Raw genomic sequence first — 6376 nt, 5'->3', positions numbered from 1 at the left:
AGGAATTCAATATTGTGTTGGCCCACCGTTAGCCTCGATGACAGCTACCGCACTCGCAGGCATACGTTCAGTAAGGTGCTGGAAGGTTTCTTGGGGAATGGCAGCCCATGCTTCACGGAGTGCTACGTTGAGAGGAGGTATCGATGTCGGTCGGTGAGGCCTGGTACGAAGTCGGCGTTCCGAAACATTCCAAAGGTGTTCGATAGGATTCACAACAGGGCTCTGTGCAGGCCAACCCAATACAGGGATGTTACTGTAGTGTAACCACTCCGCCACAGGCCGTGCACTATGAAAAGGTGCGCGATCGTGTTGAAAGATGCAATCGCAATCCCCGAATTGCTCTTCAACATAGGGAAGCAAGAGGGTGCTTAAAACATCAGTTAGGCCTGTGCTGTGATAGTGCCTCGCAAAACATCAAGAGGTGCAAGTCCCATCCATGGAAAACACAACCACACCATAATACCACCGCCTTCGAATTTTACTTTTGGTATTACACACATTGGCAGACGACGTTCACTGGGCATTCGCCATACTCACACCCTCGGTTCGCCACATTATGTACTATGATTCGTCACTGCACACAACGTTTTCCCACTGCTCAACTTTCCAATGTTTATGCTCCTTATAATAAGCGAGGCTTTGTTTGGCATTTACCGGCGTAATGTGTGGCTTACGAGCAGCCGCTCGACCATGAAGTCCAAGTTTTCTCACCTCCCGTCTAACTGTCATAGTAGTTGAAGTGGATCCTGATGCAGTTTGGAATTCCTGTGTGTTGGTTTGGACATATGTATGCTTATTACACATTACGAACTGTGGACGGTCTCTGTCAGTCAACGGACGAGGTCGGCCTGTACGCTTTTGTGCTTTACGTGTTCCTTCACGTTTCCATTTCACTATCACATCGGAAGGAGTGGATCTAGGGATGTTTAGGAGTGTAGACATCTCACGTACAGACATATGGCAGAAGTGACACCCAAGCACCTGATGACGTTCGAAGCTCGTGAGTTCCGCGGAGCGCCCCATTCTTCTCCCTCACGACGTCTAATGACTACTTAGGTCGCTGATAAGGAGTACCTGGCAGAAGGTCGCAGCACAATGCACGTAATATGAAAAACGTATGTTTCTGGGGGTGTCCGAATACTTTTGATCACAAAGTCTACCTGACATTTCGTGTACTTTCTCCTTTCATCTGTCAGCTGGAGTATTTTTGGATTCTGATCCACATCTTCATTACCTACATTTACCTGTACCAATATTTGTTTGTCCAGTTTATATGATTATAATTTTTAGATATGTTACTTCCCCTTCAATGAATTGTATAACTGATATTCTCCACATTCCGCTGACTCTTTCATCCGCTCTGCTACCACTTTTTCGTCTGCGATTATTCCATACATTAGTAAATTGTTTATGTAACATAGTACTCTGTGACGGTTCTCAAGTGTGTGCCGTTTATTACCTGTACATTCTTATACTTTAGACCTTTCACTATAAAGTAATACATATAAAAAATGTTCATTCATATCTAACTTACTACATTCATTGTACTTGTGGTTTTTGTTAGCTATATCTTTGCAAAATGTAATTTGCTTCTCTAAACTGCCGCTGATATGTGATCTACGTATTTAATCAGGTGATCTGACTATGGCCTAGAAATCTGAAAACCGGTTCATTACTACCTATAAAATAGGTGCTATTGTGAAGTATGAGTACTGTGTATTTTTGTTTTGCTCTTCCCTTTTGCAGGTGATGTCACCGTATGCATCTAACCCGTTGCTGCCAGAAAACACTACGACACTTCTATTGGCCACCAGGCCATTCCACTTCACATGCAAGTTGCTTGGCCTCATGCCATTTACGGTTGATATGAAAACTGGATCTCTGAAGAAATTAAAATCGGATCTAGTTATTGTAACCCTCACCAGCATTTCACACCTGATTTCTGCGTATTACTCCGCACACTTCTACTGCAGACCGTTCCCTACAATGTCTACAGTGAACGTCATATCACTTTTCAGATTAGTGAGTTTGTCAATAATGACGTTCGTTTCGATAGTGTTAGATGTTTTCCACAATACACAAAAATATGAGACAATGGTTAAGTTGATAGTATCCTGTGACAAACTTCTGATGATTCATGTTGGTCCTTTGAATACAAGTGAGAAGAAGATAGTAAATCTACAACTGTTTTTGCTATTTTTTTACGGTTGTTCATACTACTTACCAATGTTCACGATTATTAAATCTCATGACCATAGGCTAAGTCTATTGTTTACTGTGGGTGGTTTTATTGCTACCACTTTATCACTTATGAGATTTGCAAATTTACAATTTGTGATTAGGTACAGACTTTCACTTCTGAATGTTTGCGTTCACGATATGAGAAACGACGTTGTATATTATGGTAACATTTCTGTAAAGAAACAGTCTGTGTACAGAGGGAGTCTACGATCACACCTTAGAAATCTTTGGAGTGTACCAGACTATGTGCGAACCCTCACACTAGTGCATGCAAAACTGCGTGAATTGTCAGAATTAGCTGCCTCTGCTCATGAGGTTTTTCTAGTGTCATACTTCATATCAATTTCAATGTTTATGGCTGCTCAGGTATACTTCGTTGGATCAAAATTATCGTTCCTAGTTATGACTAGTATCAGTAGCTGGCAAGTGAATCTGGGTATGTTCCTCAGTCTCGCTCATCTGACGATACTCGTCGTGCCCGCCCACTGTGTGGAGACAGAAGCGAGGCGCACGCAGAGGCTGTGCTCGCAGCTGCTGCTGGAAGGGCGGCGTGTGGGCGGCGCCGCCCACCGCGAGCTGCGGCTACTGGCGCGGCAGGTGTCGTCTGGACGCCTAGTGGCCAACCTGCTGGGAGTTCTCACCGTGCGGCTGAGCCTCATTGCTGCTTTCGTGTCTGTAGTGACTACCTACAGCACCCTCTTCCTCACCTTTTGGCCCTCAGGATGAGTGAATGGACATTCAGTAAATGAGAAGTAATTAATGTTACATACCCATTACCCAGCAACCGAAGATTGGTTAGGGCGGCTGCATCATCTTATTTACTTCTAAGAAGCAGAATGGTGAGACAAAAGTAGTGTACACTCCAATATTCTTTTCTGTAGGTCTCAATATGACCTGCCCATATTCAACGAGCACAGAAACCAAACCTACAGTGTATCTCGCCTTTCTTATTTACTTTCCTTGTTGAGATATTACCAAATGGTCCTTCCACCCCAGATGTAAATATTTTGTATAAGTAACGAAATATGAAATATCGTAAACTGGGGCTGACCTTTTACCAAGTAGGCAATAAAACTTACATAATATGACGAGATTTGGAGGAATACATATAAACAGATGTATAGCATGTGTTAGAATTGACTAGTACATAAATAAATTTTAATCGTATCTCACTGTCCTGTCATAAGGTTGACCATGGCTGCTGGCAGGGTCTCGCAAGCCAGACAGGTCTCATTGGATGAACCTGACGACACATGTCTGAAAACCCCCTATTGCTCCCTGCATCTTTTTCCATAGTTCTTTTGCAAAAACACTGGCCGTTTACACTTCTTACTGTGAATGGATGTAACTGACTCAGTTAGTTTACTAAAATTAACGGAAAACCCCGATTAATATTTATTCCCAAACAGTACGTTATGTAATCCTCAGTTTTATTTCTAGATCCAAAATAATTTCGGAGACAAACAACTTTGACACACATATCGTGAATGGAAAAAATTGTCATTTGAATTCTAACAATATTTTATTTGAAATTAATGCGAGTGTTATTGTATGGTCTACAATGGTTCAGAGGCATTTCACATTGTTATCATTGTAAGAATAGGTAAAAGTATAAAAACTACGTCATTACCCTGATTTTGTGTGCCAAAATGGGTAGAAGTTTTCTAAGTAGTTATCAGTTAGAAAGATTTATGAATGAGTTGGGTGATGAAATGGTAGATGATCCTATCAATAATCCTGATTTTCTAGATTGTCTTCGTGGTTCAAGTCGTGATGAAGACGTATCAGCTGGAAGTGAGGATATTGATGTGATTGTGAAGTAGATGCAGGCGGTGTATCTTTTTCAATAGAAACTGATGTAGTTGGAGGAGTATATGTGTTGTGTAATGGCATAATTGGCCTGCAAATCCTCCAACAGTGTCAACAGTAAGGTGAGCGTAATAAATATGTTATACGAAACTGCATTTTATGGGTATACTATGTTTATTTTTGCACTGCATCTTAGTATAGCGACTAATGCGCTGGGCTGTCATAGTTGTGTTTCTGGGTTCGGAATTCGGTCCAGGCATTAGTGATTGGTTTGGTGAAGAACGCGATGCTGGAACAGGATTTCTCACGGTTATCCTTTTACCTCATTTGAGGAGAATGTCTAGGGAGATGAAAACCTGTATATGCATAACTACTTGGGGTTTGTATGCAGTATATTTTTACTTTTTACTTATTATCAGGTTTAGGTTTTATCGTGTTTGTTTGTAATTTATTTTATTGCATTGTATTTAATTCTAGTTTAATTCATTTTGCTTTTTTTTAGATTTTTATTTTAGATTTGCAAACGTTTTCCACCGTGCTCCAGGACCTATGGGGCGTGTCCTGTAACGGATTGACGAAACGAAAGTATCATCAGTTCTACTGTTCATAACTGAAGAGATCATGATAGTGATTTTGAATGAAACCAACTGAGAAATGAGATGGGTATCACAAGTCAAAAACGAGTTAGGAACTGAAGGATTACTTGGGACAATTTGTATTAGCTGATGTGTACAGACCTACTGGAGAATCTCTTACATAGCTATGGGACAACAGGAATGGCCCGCAACGATGTCACTTCAGTGTTTCCGTACGGTCAACAGATTTCTCAGATTTGGCAACAAAAAAGATCGACCAGCTATGTGACGTCATGATAAACTGGTTGCTACTTGGACTCTCTTTGAAATGTTTTTGGAACAGTTGAGTAAAATGTTCGTTCCTTACGACGATGTCACAGTGGATGAGCAATTGGTTCCATTCAGAGGAAGGCGTACCTTCCGGTAGTATATACCTTCAAAAGCCAGAGGAAAATATGAGGTAAATTTGTGATTGTTATCTGACATAAAAACAGCATATGTTTGTGAGGCAGAAGTGTACACAGGAAAGCTGGAAAATGGACCACGAGAAACAAATGTTGTATTGAGGCTTGTTTAAAATACTGAGGAAAGTGAGGAATACTTTACCACAGATAATTTCTTTACGGTGTGTAATCTGGCCAAGAAATTTAAAAGAAAAATCTAATATGAGCAGAAACTCTCATCAAGAACAATTCTGAGATTCCGGTCGAAATGCACCCAAGCAATAGCACACCATGACGTTCGGTCATCTTTGGGTACGAGAGGGACGTAGCTTTGGTTTCGAACGAGCCAAAAAGGAAAATAAAGATATTCTATTACTCTCTACAATACACCACGACTGTAGCTTGTCTTTAGAAAAGCACAAGAAGCCTGAAGTAATACGACATTCCAACAAACCGAAAGGAGCAGTTGGCACAACAGATAAACTCGCAAGCACTTGTTACTCTAAAAGGTATAACAAACGACATTCTGTTTGTTTGTTCTATAACGTGCTAAATGCTGCTGCAGTAAATTTCTGTGTTTTGTATGTACATCTAAATCCAGATTGCAATCAAAATAAATTGCTTAGAAGGTGGTTATTCCTAAGAGAATTTCAATATGAGTTACCAAATCAAACGCTAGAGGAAAGAATGACCAAAAATTTTTTAACAAGGTCAAAGTTGGTTTGGAGAATATTGCAGGAACGAGTCGAGGAGCAAAATAACGAAAAAGGAACGTGTGTAAGGAGTGTCTACCGAAAAGGCCGAAAGACAAAGAAGAAATGCAGCAGATGTCAATCATTCCACTGCCAAGAGCACGCTAACATGTACTGCAAGAACTGGATAACTTAATGCGTTAGGATTAGACATTGAGTTTCTTTATATTTCCTCAAAGTCAAATTTTGTAATTGAATTTAAAATTTATAATAATTATTGCCTGCAACAAAAGTTAAAATTTAAGCTCTAGTGTGTGTTTTGTTACAAAAAAGCACTTTGAAGTACATGTAACAATAATTTATTTTTCAATTACAATTTTTAAAATAACTTTTTATTTTGTAATAATTATTTTCAATAAATGGTAATAAATTCCAAAGTCATTTTCCTGCATGGGAAACCATCTACAAAAGATATTTTGAAGTGCCTTTTAAAGATGGATATTCCTTATCAGCGGTTCTAACTGACCCATTCACAATACGTGTGTTTCTCTTTGTAACACTATAGGAACGCTAACGCAAGATGTGTTTTGATCATTGCCGAATGATGTGTGGCAGA

This window comes from Schistocerca piceifrons, unplaced genomic scaffold (assembly GCF_021461385.2).
Source record: "Schistocerca piceifrons isolate TAMUIC-IGC-003096 unplaced genomic scaffold, iqSchPice1.1 HiC_scaffold_2356, whole genome shotgun sequence".
NCBI lineage: Eukaryota > Metazoa > Arthropoda > Insecta > Orthoptera > Acrididae > Schistocerca > Schistocerca piceifrons.
The sequence above is the reverse complement of the archived record's forward strand: the minus strand, read 5'-3'. Positions refer to the sequence as shown.